This window comes from Camelus ferus, chromosome 8, assembly GCF_009834535.1.
Source record: "Camelus ferus isolate YT-003-E chromosome 8, BCGSAC_Cfer_1.0, whole genome shotgun sequence".
In the NCBI taxonomy this organism is placed as follows: Eukaryota; Metazoa; Chordata; class Mammalia; order Artiodactyla; family Camelidae; genus Camelus; species Camelus ferus.
In genome coordinates, this window is record NC_045703.1 from 57,728,796 (window position 1) to 57,747,101 (window position 18,306).

The window sequence follows — 18,306 nt, forward strand, 5'->3', positions numbered from 1 at the left end:
TAATGTACCAGCTTGTGGAGAACAGCATGCCATGTGTGTGGTTCATGGAAAAATACATTCTTCCACAAAGTGTTAACACTTGGCCACCTATCCACAAGATCCAGTGTTATGGTAACATCACCATTTTCTCTCTTATGCTGAAAACGTCTGAGCTCTACAGCTTTTACTTTTGTGTGTGATCAATATGAAAACAGGATGATGGAAACATGTGACACATTCTAACAAAACAACTTCTTAGCTAAGTAATGCATGACACACTACAAGGAACTTGATTTTCCTGTTTATCCTGCTCACCCTTAGCCTGGCTTAACTCCAAAAGTCTAAGTGACGTTGACTCCTCATTTGGTCCAGGCCAACTCTACAATCCCACAGCCCCTAAACTTTTATCAGATCTGCTCCCAGGGTCTTGCTGGGGGTTTTACTGTGCTAATAAGAAATTCTGGATGGATAGGATCCAGCTTTCAGATTTTTTAATTAAATCAGAAGATGTCTGCTTGTGGACTCAAAATTTACATTTTATAACTGCTTAAGCATCCCACAACATCTTGGAACATGAAGATAGATATACAGGGAAAAAAGAAAGATAATAAGAAAAAGAAAAACTAAATTAGAAAAAAAAATCCAGAGACTTCACACTATGGGGTTTTTTCCATCTTCCAGGCTATTTTTACTTGCTAACTCTGCCATTTATCCATGGGTGTCGTGTGGCTCTCTGCCGGGTGAGTTACACAGTGCGAGTCCCACTGTCAGCTCCAGCTTCACCTTTCCCCCTCAACTACAGCCAGAAAGGTGTCACTGGGAAAAGCGGAAATACTGCACGTGAAGGTCAAAAATGAAAGTACTAACTGGAACATGTAGCCTAGGGGAGGGAAGGCTAAAGAGAAGGCATGTAACGGTGTTCAGACCAGTACAAGGTGTTGCCAGGTCTGCTGATCTGTTTTCAGTTAAGACTGAACTAAACAGAAACCTAAAGATGTCACTGACTGAAGGGACTTTAGAGTTTATCTGGCCCAACATCCTCACTTTAAAGCTAAGACATTTATGGTTGCAAAATAACCATTTGAGGCTAAAAAACTGAACTTGACCATCCACATCTATCTTGCAAAGGAGATTGATGCACTGAGGACATGGTCAAACTAACACTTTATAAATCTGTTTTCCATTATTCAAGATGATTTCAGGTGGGACAAAGGCAGAAGTATATTTTCATAATTATATATTTCCTTCTTCTATATATATATTTAAAAATAGAATCAGCACAGCAATTTCATAGTATATAATTTCCTGTAGGTGAAAATAAACAAATCCCATGATGTGCCAAAGAGAAATTGCTCTTTTGGAAACATGGCCCAGTATTTGTCCTTGATCTTCACTGCACCATCTCAGCCACTTCCTTAGAAGTGGAAGGGGGCCAAGGTGGAGGCAATTGGAGCTTCTTTGAGATGCCAACCATGAGGAAGGTTTTTCTAATGTCAGAGATCTTTCTTTTTAAGGGAAATTAGGTTACTCATTGAGGTTATGAGAATTCCTCTGGATGTATCCCTGGCAATGATTAAATCCAACCTTCCTTGACATTATGAGACATTTGATGGATTCTTCACATTGTTTCTATCCATCATTGTCTGTTATTATTGAGAAAATGTGAAAAATTATCATGCTGTCAAAACAATAACAATATATTTAATGCCCAGCATGCCTCATGCAGCAGACAAATCAGTGTAAGCTGAAACCTCACATGAGATAATCCTTACTTCTTATCACAAGTTTGGGGTTAAGTAGCAGTGAAACAAGAAAGGATAAACACACCTGAGAAAAATCTAGGTTGGGGTCAGGGATTTTTATCATTATTATTTCTATAAACCATGTGGACTGACACTCCCCCTAAATCAATACGAGTGTTAAAGGACAGTATTCCAACATTGACCCCAGCCTCTTTGTAGTTAAAATGGATGAAGAATGGGTACACCTATTCTTTTGTTTCTTTTACCAAAAGCTAAGCTTGATCTGGATACAGATTGTTGGGACATGTTTGTAGACGTAGTTCTCTAAGAAAGTCAGGTGGACTGACTGTTTCCTACCACTGAGCTTAGAAAGAAACTGGGTAGTAGCTTTGTACTGCTCCACTTTAGGAGAGGTGAACGTCTGGACCACAGTCTCAAACTGATCTCCTTCCAATGAAGAGATGTGATGGTGACATCATACCTAAGATTCCTGCCCATGAATTCTTTCCTCAACCAAGCTAAATGAATCAATATTGAAAGAACAATCGCATTTGGTTATTGATTTTCATAAATGGCTACAGGACTTTGAGTTTTGCAAGCCTGAGAGATTCGTGACAGGACTCAGGAGATCTCCAGCTACCCTCAGAAGATGACCAGAATCCAAAAGTTCCTGCTTAGTCACTTCTCAAGAACAGCAGTTGCCTTCTAAGATTTATTCCAAGTCTCCTGGCAGACGATATACAGTCGTGATTTTTTTTTTAATTAGTTTTAGGCCACTAAATATAATTTACACCAAAGTTCTCAGGCCAATTACTCCTGGAAAGTTTCCTGTTACTAAGACAATGTGTCAAATGCCTTGTGGAATAATGACACAATTGACCTGTCAAAATACACCTTTTATAAGCAGAAGATGTTAGTTATTAATGATTTAGATTTAACTGACTTTCTTATTACTAGCTCCTCCCCTCTTTATTAATATGAGACACAGGACAACTTAGGATCCTATGAAGTCAATAAAGGGCTTTGCATCTTTTGAAGAAGTAGGTCACGTCAAAACTTTCAGTAGAGTTAGCATAACTGATTCTTGGATATGAAGCAACAAAATTATAAGTGAAACAAAAAGATTCCAGAATTAACCTAGTGCCACAAATATATATATATTTATACACAAATATATATATATGTGTATATATATATATATACACACACACATACACACATATATATATGTTTATTATTAGGCAAAATTTATCAATAAAATTTTGTGATCATGCAAATTATAAAGGCAAAACCAGAGACATTATTAAGTACATACTTTTCTCATTTTTCTTTGTACAATAATCTCTAAATTGCAACATTAGTAGTAAATCAGGCTAACCAGCATCCTCACCAAAATAATAAGCATCGGTTGAACTGAAGAATTTTCTGTTTATGACTCACTGTGCCTGTTTTTAAGCATTTGGAAACACAAAATGTTGTTTGCAATGTCATCATCTGATCCAGATATTATATGGATCTTCTAAGTTAGATTATCCAGCCATGTAATCGAAATTTGTTTTACTTTACATTTTAGCTCATCTTTTTTTTTTCTACTCTCTTTGGTTTCTTTGATTTGATGCCATTTGACATAATTGTGAACGTTGTCTTCAACTGTGTATATGAATTTTGTCTACTGGGATCTCACCTCCGAACTTTTAATTACCAGAATATCCCACTATTTAATTCTCTCATCCTGTAGCTTTAAACACCTACCCTATGCTGCTGACTGGGAGATTTATACGTCCAGCCCAGCCCTCCTTGACACAGACCTGTGTGCAATTGTCCACTTCACATCTCCACCTTGACATATATTAGACATCACAAACTTACTATGACTAAAACAAATGGCTGAATTTCACCATCCTGCTCTGCCCCATGTCTTCTCCATCTCCATCCTTCCAGAGTCTTTGCCCCAAATCAACGGTTTCATCTTTGAATCCTCTCTTTCCTTCACATCCCACATTCAAACTAGAAGCAAATTCTATTCGTTCTACCTTCAAAATAGCTCCAGAGTCTGGGAACTTGTCACCACATATACTGTTGCCAAGCTAATGCAAGCTTCCATTATCTCTGCCTGGATTATTGGGATAGCCTCCCGGATGGGACTTTTCTTTAATCCTTATGTTTCATAATTTATTCTCAGCATACAATAGCCAGACTGATCCTTTTAAAAGTCAAGTCATACCATGCTCTTCTTCGCCTCAAATGTTCTAATTATTTTCCATGTCATTCAAAGTAATGGCCAAAATCCCAACGTGACTTACAAGGTTCTACATGACCTATCCCCAGCCCCTGCCCCCAATAGTTCTGACCTACGTCCTACTACTCTCACCCTTGCTGGAATCCAGATATTTGGGCTATAAAAAGGAGAGAAGAGAGGAATGGATCAGAATCACAGATAAAGTATTTAGATTCTATGGAGTTTTTTTCCCCCCAAAAGGTTTTTGCATGGCTCACTTATGATGACAGGGAGAAGCTTGGTTATAGAGAAGCAGCACAGCTCCTGGCCATAGCCACTGTGCACCCCCCTCCCAAGGCAAAGGCCGTGTCTCTTTCATCTTTTGCATTGATGAATGCTAATGCAGTACCTAACATATAATAAGAAAACTAAAAATGTTCGATATATGCCAAATTGCTGGAGTTGCATACAGTTCTTTCAATAATTTTGGCAAGTAGTCTTTTGAAAAATATCATGAAATGCATCTTTATCAATTAATGGTGTCCTATACTCAATATCCATCACTTCAACATTGCAACAGCCCTAACACTGTTAGCCTAGCAGTTCTTGGTAATGACCAGAACATCTAATGCCATGTGATGTGAGAAGTTGAGTGATCCCTTTTCTAGGCTTCATTTCAAGGGTTTCTGAATGAGGAACTTTCTCAATATGGTCCTTCTTTGTGCAGAACCTACTCTCTGTGTCTTTGAATGTACAAGTAGTTTCTCAGTAAGACTTTCAAAGCCTAAATATCTAAATCTGACCAGAGGAATTTCCTAGAATTTGTTTTCTGTAAGCTACTGACCCGAAAGAGAACTTTTTTCCCCACATATTAAAAACATAATTTGTGTGAATAGCTACTCCTTTAATTTCTGTAACATGAAATTATGCAGACTTACTGACTAGAAACTTCTCCTGACGCATTTCAAATGTCAAACTGAGAAGCATATTAGGGAGTTTCAGCACGAAATCTCATATCCAGTATGACCTAGCATCAAGTCATCTAAGAAATAATAGTAACGGAATAGTATTTGGAAATGTGGCACAGTTGTTGAAAAGCATAATCATCTACTCTGTTATGAGAACGTAAAAATCTCTATAAATTTTAGCCTTCAACCATGAATGAATGGTAATGGTTAATGGGATATCTTCAATGTTTCAGCAGTTCCAGAAAATGTCTTGGTCATAGTTCTTGTGTGGTCTGGATGTAGGCCCTAAAGACTGAAAGAACATATGTTTTGTTTAGTTTCTTATTATTTTTCACATGCTACTAATTTATTTTCCTCCAGGTAAAGTAAATGAACACCAGAAATCAAAATGACTAATCTTAAACTTTTCAAAAAGCCCTCAGAGTAGCCAGCTTTATCACAACGTTCATCCACATCACCCCTCTGTTTCTAATACTTTTCCACCTTGTTCAGAGAATTCTTACATATTTCTCAAACATTATTTCAAGTGTCAATTACTGTCCTACCTCCTCTGAGGAAGCCCACCCCTTCCCCACTCACCCCTGCTGTCTTCACTAGGGAATCATTTTCTCTTTCTCCTCTGAACTTATAGCATCTCTCATTGTATTCTGTCTATATCCTTCCTACAAGACTGTGACCATCTGGATGCCAGAACCATTTTTTAACCTTGCAAAGGATCATAAAGTGCAAAGCAAATAACGTGTTAAACAATGTTTGGGAATTTAAAGAGAAAGAGCAACCAGCATTGTAATGTCTTTAGATCAGTTACTCACACAAAGATTCTCTTTTATAGAATCTGTGCTCTGCAATCCTGAATCTCAAGCAAAATATCACTATGGTCTGAGCAACAGTCAGAACATCTCTGCCGGTGAGCACATCATATTCAGTGTACATTTTCCAGAATCTGGGCCAATGTCCTTGGGCCAGAATTTGCTTCATGTGGATTGACGGCAGAATTTATAGGAGAAGCTGCCTTAACAACGTCAATAACAAAGAACATTGATCTTTCCTAAAAGAGGAATCACACTCCCTATTCTCATGCAGGTTTCCTCTGGCAGAATCCCATCCTCTCTGAGACATGTTGGATAGTATAGAACAGAGTCATCAGTAGCCCTTTCTCACCCACTTTTTTTTGCAACAAAATTACCTTAAACCAACTGTACTCAAATCGCTGCTGTCCTCAAACAAAAGCAACTCTGAAGGGGACGGAAGTCTTGACCCACAACCCTGTTCTCAGTACACAGAAATGCTAGACTGTTTCCTTACATTGACCACAAAGGGACAAACCAGTAAAAGCACGGCGCTGACTTGAAAAGGAGAGAAAATGAGTTTAATGGGCACAGATACTAATTTCCCTACTCTCAAGGGTATTACTTCACTTCAACAAATAAGCATATGCAGCGAGACGATTCCTGTTCCAGCTGAAGCACACTGCAAAAGCAGGCAAGTATTTTGGCCCTGGAAGGAAGCAGTAGCAGTGGCTTTAAAACCCCTAGAGAAGTAGGTGAGAAGGAGGCAAAGAGGGTACCTCTGGGTCAGGCTTCAAAATACAGATTCATTTTGTCAATTTGGCTGTTGTTTTATGTTGTGATTCTATTAGAAATGCTGGGTAGGGGATTACTGGATTTTTCTGGGGTCCTCACATGCTCATAATCATTCACCACTGACACTTGAACAATTTAACATGTTGGAAAATAAGTCCGTGTTTCCAATCCTCTACACTGTGGAACTAAGTGTTCCCAGCTTGTTCTATTTTTGCCATTGGACCATTTCATTTTGAAGACACACTTGGGGAAGATGACAGCATTAATTTAGCCAACAATATTTATTCTGTTTTCATTAGTTGTTTTTGTAGTTTCATATTTTGATGTTTGATCTGATAAATGTATGATACCCAGAGGATGACTCTGTTTGTACTAATAACAGCATCTCGTCCACACTTCAACAATGATAGAATAGTTCGGCTTCACTGTCAAAAGAGCATGAATCAGAAAGGCTCATGAGAAGAGGGGTATTTATAATGCAGATGGAAGCTACAGGGAGGGTGTGGTGAGGCGGGAAGGGTGAGGTGAGGTGGGTAGGGAAGAAAGGAAAGGCAAGGCACTGGGTAGAGGTGGTGGGTACGAGTTCTCTAAGCTGCTGAGTAACTTGAGCAAGTTACTTAAACCACTTAAATCTCAGTATTTTCATCTTCAAAATGGGTATGGGCCAGTTACAGTATAAAAAAAATTCGTGATTCTATAACTGTATACTTGCATACATTGAGTTTATAGTTGTATCAACACTATTTAATTGAGCAATGATGATCCTTGTGATCCCCTAACAGAAAACTTTAGAAAGGAGAAATGTATGGTACAAATAATTTGGGGGAATCAATAAGTAATAACAACCATTTATTGGGTGATTTTGTGACGGGCATTATGCTCTTTTGTGCATGTTATCTTATTGAATCACCACCATCACATTGCTATATGGGTATTTCATCCTTATTCTAAAAATTAAAAAATCTAGCCTCAAGGGTTTATGTAACCTGCCCAGTCACTTACCTACAACCAAAATTCAAATCCAAGAGTCTCAGACTTCCAAGCCTGAGCATTTAACTACATCACCTCTGAGTTAAATTCCAAAGAGGCCATATTTATAAAATTTAATCTTTCAAGTGTACATTGCAATCACGGGTGCCACAGAAAGGACACACCATTTTGTTGTCAGTATGAATGGCCATAATAGAGACATTCATTCTATTGTACCACACTGCACAATTGGTAGAGCAGGGGGAAAAGGTAGCCTTAGAAATAAAGGCTACTAAATACAGAATAGACAAACAACAAGGTCCTACTGTATGGCACAGGGAATTTATATTCAATAACCACAATAAAACAGAATATGAAAAACAATATCTATGTATGACTGATACGCTATGCTGTATACCAGAAAAACTAACACATTATAAATCAATTATACTTCAACCAAAAAAAGAATAAGAGACCAAGAACAAAAGAAATAAAGGCTTTGGGAAACATTCTAATAAAGAAATAATAAGTTTTTAAATTTATTTTATCATTTGTTTATGAATGTTGGCTCAGAATGCCTACATCCAGGAAAATGGGTTTATGCTTCCGTTACTATCCTAAACATACTAGATAAGAATCACCTTTATATGTCTGTTTCCCTCACTAGCCTTAGTATTTCTGAAAATGAGAACCCAAGCCTTATTTATCTTCAAATTTCCAGCATGCAATCCAATGCTAAATACAGAATAAACAGTAAACATTAGCTATACACAATTTAATGAATAAGCACTTCCCCAAAACCAATTTATCCTGAAAATATACCTTGGTATCTCTTCCTTTGTGAGTCTCTGAAAGAACAAAAAAGGACAAAAGCAAATGTTTAATTCTACTAAAGTGGAAAAGGGAAAGCAGCTGAGGCAGAAAAAGAAACTCAACATTTTAAATATCGTTAAGCATCCATGTAAAGGAGGAAATCGTGCTGCCAGTACAACACTAAACCTTACCAAAAAGTAGGTAGCCTGAAAACTATTTTTTAAATGTGTATGTTCCTTATCTGATATAATTTATAGGAAAAATGTTAATAGCATTTTCTACGAGATGACTTATAATGACTTCAAGTACTTTATTCAACCCTGCCAAGGAGAGTGTGAAAAGTGGCCTATTGTTAAGATCTAGAAGACGGATGGGAAACCGAGCCCATTAGCAGCTGAGGGAGCATGGTGTTAGGAGACATCAAGGAAGCAATCTGGTCTTAAATTACGTTGTGAAAACTTAAAGATGTGAAGAGACCAGAAGTAAAGGTTCTGCTGTCATAGTAGAATCTTTGTCCTTGGTCATCTTCAAGGGTATGTGGACTATCTTGCTCTCATTCCCCCGTCCTCCTTACTCATCAGTATCCTAGAGTAAATAATACCCAGTGTAGTTATGTATATGGAAAATGAATCTATAGTTACCCCAGATTAGATTTCTCATATATTTAGAGGATGTGTCCACATCAGTGGCCATGAGTCATATCAAATAAATGACCACCGCTCCTTAACCACACTCTTAAAATTATGTACAAAAATAGCTACTTTACTTAAATCCCTGCTGAGTCCTTTTGTTGTCTTTGCATGCTGATTCAGAAGGACTATTTGATGTTTAAAATCTTCAATGCTTTCTTTTCTAGTCTTTTTCTTACTGTTTTGCATGAGAGAATACAGAAATCTAAGTCATACTGCCACAGACTCACATTAGCATAAATATCTCTCTTTTCTATGCAATTTAAAGGTTCATCTTATGATGAAAAAAATGAAATCAGTCTTCTTTTGCACAATGGGAATGATAAAGTGTAATCAATAACAATTTTTCATAAAAGGACTTAATTTTAAGTGATAGTGATAACATTAAGTGGTACTATCTTTGTATTTCTCCTGCTTTCATTAAATTGCTCCTTTAGCTGTGTCACTAAACAGACAGCAGTACATTGATAGGTATCTGGGCTTGTAAAAATCAATGAACAGAACTCATTGTGGTTTTTTTCCAGTTTCTCCCTGGCCTAGATCCTCCATCTCTTTACTGCCTTTCTCTGTGTCCAAGGAGACTGGTCCCTGCCCATTGCATCAGCCAGCCTCCCTGCCAGCTTCCTCTACAGTGGCAGCCAGTGGGAGGCACTCCTCACAAGAGGCTGGAGTAGGTGTGGGGAATAAGAAGTTTGGGGGAATGCTCCCCAATCCCTCTCTGCTCTGAGTGGTGCCCCTCCACAACTACAGCTCTTGCATGGCAGTCCCTCCTCATTTCTCAAGCTCTCTCTGATTCCAGAAACACCATTTTCCTCTGTTTCCTCTGTTTCCTTTAGACCAGGGGTGAATTCTGTTTCCTTCTGGATCTTGACTGGTAAAACTTGAAAGCAGATCAACTTAAACTTTTTCTATTCCAATCACTTAACTCTGTTGAAAATAACGTCCCTTTTCTTTGTGTCATTGAGACTGGGATCAAACAGTTCAATAACAATATAGCCAGAAGTCATCTTTAATTCTGGTAATCAGGGCACAAAATGATGTTCATGAACTTTGTACACTGGAGAACTGCTTCTCCTTGGCCCCACTCTGGAGTCGCCCTTCTTGCCAACAGGAATGGAACATCATACTCCCTCTTACTGCAGTGAGAACAGAGGACACAGCAGTACTCAGTGGTTAGAGAGCAATATCGGAGGAACCATCTTGGGGTCTGAGACAAAAACGAAAAATCAATAACACCGATCATGTCTTGATTTAAGTTTTTTATATTTTATTCATCAAGGATTTCTTGCATTAATTTAAACTGTTAGTATAGTGCATTTTTAAATTATTTATCTTGGTCACTGAGTTTTTGGCACTCCCTTTACATTTTATACGCAAGGTGAGTGTCTCGCTCCCCTCTCCCTAGTCCAAGCCCCGTTAGAAATAGTCAGAAAATGGAGAGTTCTCACAAACTGACAGACAGTCAGGGCTAGGTTATGACATCGTCATTAAAGATACAAACTTGGAATTCAGTTTGAATTTTTCCCCTACCACTTACTGGTTGTGACCTTGGGCAAGTTTCTTAAATCCTCTTAGCCTCAATTTCCTCATTGCAAGATGAACATAATAATATAGGTCAACAAATGCTAATCTGCACTGCAACTTCCAACATGTTCTTGGAACCAAATGATTGTTCACACATTTAGCACAAGCTAATTTGCAGCAAACTCGGACTGAACTGAGGTAAGGCAATTCATAATCTTTATTTTATCCCACATATGAGGCAGTTACTTACAGGGTGCTGCCTCAGATCCCACTGGGGGTGGTACCAATTAAATATATGTTGTATGCGTCATTTAGCTGGTCTGAAATTTGAAAGTTCTGAATTCAAAAACTTAGGTTAGCCTAAGTGTTTTGGATAATGACTGTGAACCTGTATCAGCTCTTTGTGGGGAGTCAATGAGATGCTGCATGAGATCACATCATAGAGTGGGGGTACCTGGTGAATACTCACTGGAAAATGGGCTTTCCTAGAACCCTGGAAATTGAGAACAGAGATTCAGTTCCAGACCCTGATATTGCTTGCTCCCTGGTGGAAAGATGACACCTCACAGACACTGAGTTGAGTTCAAAAGGCTATACTAGTTCTTCCAAAAAATGATGTAAACCCTGAATATTAAAGGTGAGTGGCAAGGTGAGAATGAACATTTGTCCTCTTTGTGTGGACAGTGCCACAGGCAGATATGGGTTCCTGTTGGATTTTGGGGGAAGCCAGGGAAGCTCTATGCTGAGATATGCTCTGTACACTCCTATGCTGTGTGGCCGCCTCCCTTCTGATTAGGTTTGCATCCTTGGCTAATTAAATTTGGAGTTTAATCTAACCTTGCAGTATGTGTGTTGGGAGTGGGTCTCTTCCTATCAATCTGTAACCTGGCTGAAGCACTGCAGTGCTCAGGAAACACTGATTATTAATGTCATCTCCATCATTATCGTTGCCTAACGGCAACAGACGTTTTTCAAAATTGAAGCTTTCCTAGAAGTCAATTGATTTACAGTATAATCTTTGAGCAATTGCAAACGAAGACTAACATTTCACTGTAATTATGACTAAAAGCTTGATGGAAGAAAGTGGAAACGTCATCCCAGCCTGGGGTGGGATGTGAACTATATTAGCAGAACACGAATGATGAAGACACATCTAGACTGGACCACAACAGAGACAATTCCTTTAATGGTAAATGACTAAGGATTTTTACCGATTTCCAATAAGAATCGGAAGTTAATTTTAAAGCCTGCTTTATACTCTTCAGAGTTCCCTGTTTTTAATTTAATTTTTAATTTAATGCTTAAATTAACTTGCAAGAACAGTATAGAGTTGTTATTCCTCAGGATGGGTTTAGTCATGCTCTCTTCTCTCTCTTTTTTATTTTTTTTTATTTTATTTTATTTTTTTTGGCTACACATTGTCTTCATAGTATTAGATGACTAATTTGATTGGGGACCCCATTTGTTAACTTCAGTCAGATTCCAGTGCTCAGAATGGGCAAAACAGATCAGAGCCACCCTCAGCAGTAAACTTGTATCGGGGGAATTACCTGTCAAAATGGCCCGATGACCTGATATAAACACCCCTCAGACTTGCTGATATTAATAATGAGTTTGTGTACCTACCAGAATCATCTAACAAAATGGACAATGGAGCAGATCACTGGACTTACTGTGCTTCAGTTTCATTTATAAAATTAGGAAATTACACTAGAATATTTTTTTCAGTTTTTTTCTTTTTGCAGAACTCTTTCCTTAAAGTATTATTTTTTGAATAGGACACCCAAAATATGACATAAAAATAGAGACATTCTGTTTGAAGTAGGAGTTGAACCGCCAAGTCCCCCTTTACCTCTAGGTTGCCTGCCCCTTTCCAATGTCTTTACAAAGCACTTAAAGCTCCAAGGGATCTTATGAGACTCAGTGGGGCAATAGCTCCTAAGAAAGAATCCTTTCCACTCTAGCACTCCCTAGATCCACAAATCCATGAGATTCTAATAGTTACTATTTACTACGTGTCTAATGTACAAGGCCTGTAGTAGCATTTATTCACGGTATCTTACATAAGCTTTAGAAAGACCTTACAAGGTAAGGATTATTTATCCCCTTATACAGATTAAGGAACTGAGGCTGTAGAGTTTAAATAACTTTCTTGAAGTCACACAGCCAGTAAGTGAGACTCTAGAATTCAAGCTCAGTTCAGCTGACCCCAAAGCCCATATGCTAACCAGCACGTCTATCAGGGAATCCGAAAGAGAAGAAAACAGCTTGGTGAATAAACTGCTGGAAAGAGTCTGCCTGAAACTCATCTTAAAAGGACCTGCGCTTCACAGTGGTTTCCTTTCCACTTTATACAACTGTTTTTTTGTTTTGTTCTATTTTGTTTTGTTTCTTTTCCTCTCCTCTCCTCTCTCCAAACCACCTGTCTAGGTCTCTAGAAATTTATGACAAAAAACATGATGACAGACAGCTGCCCAGTTTCACCACTTACACCCTAGGAATCCAGACAGCAAGTGCCCAGGGCACTTCTCAGGGGCAGTTGCCCATCTCAGGACCATTCCACCATGGACCCATTTAAGGGGGCAGGATAAGGGCATAAAACGGCTGTTCCTGCTGCAACTGGACAGCAGTCCTCAGAGAAGAGAGGTGGGAACAAAATGTTAGAAGGTGGGTCTGTTTCACAGAAACATGGTCCTGACTGGATTTGAAAAAGATGGCCCTTATTTCTGTTTTCTCATTAAAATACCTAACTATTGACTACCTGCTTTGTTCATACTTTGTGAATATGCAAAAATCTAGAAGACCAAGATTGTGGTTTTATCTAGGGTTTTCCATTCACTACTTGTACAGATTACTACATGGACAAATGACTTCTGTCCTAGTTCAGTTTATTGTTTGTTTGATTGTTTTTGTTTTTGTTTCTGTTTTGTTGTTGTTGTTGTCATTGTTGTTATATTAAATAAAAGGATTATCTCTAAAGAGTTCTTGATTACTCACATTTTCTGGGTTAGCAGAGCTGTCCAGAAAATATTTGTAATGTCAAATATAAATCCAAGAATCTGGGAGATCTAAGCATAAGTACTAATAATTTTCATATGTAGTTGCTTGGGATTTTACATTTGGTCCTCTCTCTAGTTCTTCAGGATGGTGGTCCAGATGTCATTATGTCATTCCTCTTCTGTGCAAAGAGGAAACATATCAAGAGGTTGAAGAACTTGTTCATAATCACACAAGTGACATCATGACTTGAACTCAGGTCTCCTGATTTAGAGTCAACATGCTGTAGTCATTTGGAATAATTTTCAAATTAGCCATCAAAAAGTCATAATTTAGCCATTGCCATTTCTCTGTTATTAGCTCCTAGTTCTAAGTAGATAAATACATAATGAATGCTCTAGAGCTTTGAGTGCCACCTTTCCTAAAGCAGTTGACCTGGCATTTCCGAGTGGTGAGATCAGTGTTGTCACCTGTAGAATTGCAGCCTACCTTATTCTGGAAAATCAGTGTACAGCTGGAGAACTTCTAGGTCTGATATGTTTGACAGTCCCTAATGGGAATCCGTGAACACCTTATCAAGGTGGTTGTGCTTTATAAACCTGGGGGCAGGGGTGAAAAAAAATATAAAAAATCCTCACAAATTAGGTAATGCATCTTGTTTGTAATTTGCTGTTTTCTTACTCCCAGTTCATCCCTTGTGTCTGAACCAACAATCTATCTCCTTCTAAACAAGGCTATTTAGTCAGCATACCCTGTGAGATTGTGCCTTGTATAACAAATCCTTTGCTCAAAATGGTTCTAATACTGCAATATTTTCAGCTTTGAGGGAGAGAATTAGCCATAGTTAGAAAAGGCATTTCGATAATTCATTTTCAATCATTTTCATGTCAGTAACCACATGTGTACCTAAATCAGTTTTGGATCAGACCTTAAGTAGGATCATCAGGAAAGAATATCTAGACAATGAAATAATGGAATAAATATAACCATAGCCCTTTTACTTCTTCCTTCTTAATTCTGAATGCTGCTTTTGTCCTTATCAATGCATACTAAAATAGCATTATTAAAAGAGATTACTGACCTCCTAACCATCCAAACCAATGGCCCCTTTATCTTTGAATTCTACATAGCATCTGACTCTAGTAATCATCCTCTCCTTAAAATATCCTCCTTCTTTGAGTTTGGAGATATGAAGCTATTGCATTATTTTCACCTCTCTGAAAGTCCTGAGAGTTTTATTCTCTTGCTCCCAATGTTCATTATTTTCTTCCTTTTCTCTCTATTTACCTCTTACCTCAGATGTCACATCTAGTTTCAAATATCATTATAGGGAAGACCTCCAACTACGAGTAACTGTAAATTTCTTAGCAGAAAGAAGTGGAACAAGGGGAAGAAGAGACATGGGCACTGCTAGTCATTCGCCGGGAAGAGAATCATGCGTTTCCAGTCTAGATTTACAATTATGAACTGTTCAAATTTTCATCCTTGTTTGTAAAGCTAACAGCGATCCTCTTTTGCTTTTGGAGTTTGGGCAAGTTTCTTGAATCCTCTTTATATAAACTTTGCCTCTTTATTTCTCTTTTTTTAAAACATAGTGGCCTGTATTATCTGGATTTGATGTCTACATTTATTAATATGAGAGTTATTGGATTTTTAATATTAACTCATTTATTCTATGTCATGCTACATAGAAATAGGTCATGCACAAACAAAATTTAAGCAAGAAGAGCTTACAAAAACTAAATGTTACCCTATGTGAAAAATGTTAAAGTGAAATTGTTTATGGCAGTTTTATGGGTATCCTCCCCAAATCTTCATTTGCCTAAAGATTCTTCTTTTTATATAAATTGAAACTTCCATGCTAATTTTGAGGGAGAGAGTACGGAAAGGAACATGGGTCCCTGAGTCAAGTTCACAGGTTCATATGGACGTCCCACAACCTCCTAGTTCAATGTCAATTTCTGTAGTTCTGAAACAGAATTATTATAAATGCCTGTTAGAATTCTTGGAAGGATTAGAAGTGATGAAGTAAAATGCATAGAATACAGTAATATCATATTTATAAGTCTAATAGTCACTCTTAATATAGTATAGTATAGCACAATGTCTTCATAGTGGAGGAGGTCGACCAGGAGGCTTAAAGAAATCTAAATGAAATGAAGGAAATCAGACTGTGATTCAACCAAAATAGGGAGCCAAGTTCCAAACAGATCAAGATATCCTGCACTATCTTCTATTCAGTAAACAAATTACAACTATTACTTGTTTTCTTATTTGTGTAATAAAAGAAAGAGCTAAACAATATGGCAAAATCCAAGTCAGTTTAAAAACTTCAGTATGTGTGACAAGAAAAGTCAAGAATTTAAGGGCTGCCTGGATAGTTTATTGCTCTACACAAGGATGTCAAATAGGCTTTTGTATACTTGCTTACTTGCATTATTGGATTATTTGATCTTAGCCTAATGGAGTATGCCATTAGCCTATGAAATATTGAAAAGAATTTAAAGGCTGGATATGAGCACAGGGTGGTCAAGAGAATCTGACCAATGAGCCTTATCAGGTTTAGCTGCAGGAAGGGAGAGGTCAGGTGCTCTGTATCTGCAATCCCCAGTAGTCTGTGGGTATTGGACTGCATTTCATAGCTATATGGGTAGGGGATTTTTTTCCAAGTCTCTCTGAAACAAACTTTGATATAAATGCTTTTTGCCCTCACAAGCCTTAGCAGACTCAAATCTTCATGCTGTGAAAGAATGTTTCCCCTGCTTCAGAAATCAGTGACTGCAAACAGCAGAGGGAACTTGAACTGCTCCATACTGGAGTCAAGCTTAAGGAAAAGAGAAAAGAAAATACTTTGTTCCATGAGGATGAACAAGAAAATCCTACCAATGATCTTCGACTAAGTAGTTTTAGGAAAATGCTCTATTTGCTTCCCTGAGCCAATTGAATCATGATGCTCCTTGTACCCTGGGAACATATCAACTTCAATTAGGAAAAAAAAAAAAGGAATAACTGAGCAGAATGTTTGATCAATTAACGCTTTATGTTAACCATATCTGTAGAAGGATAGGCCTGAAAAAGTAAGCCTATAACAAAAGCTACAAAACAACAAACGTACTTTAGATTATTCCTAGAAAGTCTTGGGTACATCTCCTGGAAAATGATCAAAGAAATAACGACTCTATTTATCAGCTTTCAATTATCCAGAAGTTGTTTATCGCATTTGTGGATGGTTCACATCTCTGTTCTACTTCTGCTCTCTCTGGCTGAATGCCTTTTGGCTATTATAGTGTCCATGTGCACTTTCATGAGAGATGGGCAGGGAGAGACGTTAGCAAGCGTACAAATTAAAAGACCCATAAAAGTGAGAGAATAGCAAGCCCTTTGGCTAAATGAGGCTTATGTATTACCTGTAGATCTACAACTTCCATGCTTTTCCTGAAATCATACTATGATATCCTGCCAGATCAGGGCTTTGTATTATCAGCATTCAATAAATATTAGTAGAAAGAACGTATAGCATAGTGATAAAGAGCCCAGGGGAGAGAGCTGGGTTACCTGTGTTTACATTCTATCTCTAAACTTAAGTTGAACGACTATTTACTTGACCTCTCTGTGCCTTAGTTTCCTTATCTGAAAGTAGCGTTGTGATAGATTGTATTGCTATCAAAATATGTGTCAAAGGGGCAAAATCTGGAGATGAGAATAGACCAAGGGAGAGAGACTAATTAAATTTCTGCCATTTTCACAGCTCCCTACCAACAGCAACAAGGGCAGCTACCCGTGGTGCAGAAAACATATACATCTTCCCAAACCACAAGTCCGTAGACCACGTGACATTCCTCCCACGCACTTCTCATTAATGTGATTAGTTCATCATGAAAAAGGTGAATCCATAATTGATGCACATGCTTCCTGGCAGGAAAGGATAATCTCTACCTTATTATTCATTGAGAAAAGCTTCACAGAATTGTATCAAATTGCCCAGCTGTGACAACAAGAGACTCAACTTTCTACCATCCTCAGGCTACTGAATCCCTAAAGTTTGGAATATCTGATGTATGATAAGGCTAAATTTGTCCAACTTATGTTTTATAAGAAGGAATTGAATAATCCTCTGGGAAGTAAACAGTCAACCCCAAAATGAAACAACACTGTTCGGGGGCATGGAGGTTCAAACTTACAATAAACCTGTGTTACTCAAATAAAATAGGGAGAGTGGCAAAACTATGCATAAAAGGTATTTAAAAATGAGAAAATAAATATTGCATGCCAAAGCTAGACTTAAAAGATTCATTCCAAATTTTTTAGGGTGAAAATGGTTTACACTCTCAGGAAAATTCAAGAAAACACAGACTTGTAAAACAATAAATAACAGATAAGAAAAGATCACTGTCTAAATAGGATAAATAGCATAATTAAAGAACTTTTAAAGAAGAATTTCAAGAAAAAGATGAGCAAATGATCTCTCTTTAAAACCATCAAAACAGCAAAATGTGTAAATACAGAAAAGTTCATGCCCAATGAAACTAGGAAATAGCTACAATGAAAATTTTAACAAAACTGGGAAAGAGCACAAAATCCAGTGCATCATACTTCTAACTCTTAGAAAAACAGAGCAGAATGGAGGAGAAAAGGAACTACATTGTCATTTGTGTTGCTACTCAACAAAGTTAACTGAGCTGAGTAAGTCAACACCAAATGCCAATGAGGGGATCTGAATGTACAACGGCTTCCCTCTAGGACACTCCAGTCTCCTTCTCAGCAGAGGACATGCTCACTGCAGTAGGGGCTCTGGGTTTTAGACTGACCCAACCAGAATCTTCA

The 18,306-nt window shown here is 37.8% G+C and overlaps 1 long non-coding RNA gene across 6 annotated transcripts in view; it reads right to left on the bottom strand.

Moving 5' to 3' along the window:
• LOC106729714 overlaps window positions 1–18,306 on the bottom strand; it is a 284,345-nt gene that overhangs the window by 64,106 nt on the left and 201,933 nt on the right. Inside the window, exons 5-6 of one of the 6 annotated variants that reach the window (XR_004322050.1) lie at window positions 13,972–14,081; window positions 2,992–5,199 (exon numbers count right to left, since the gene is read on the bottom strand). The exons of 3 other annotated variants lie outside the window; for them this stretch is intronic. This is a non-coding gene — a long non-coding RNA (uncharacterized LOC106729714). Of the gene's footprint in view, window positions 1–2,991; window positions 5,200–8,280; window positions 8,308–8,621; window positions 14,082–18,306 lie in introns of those variants that run through there. 2 more of the 6 variants (XR_004322051.1, XR_004322049.1) reach the window with 2 other exon arrangements.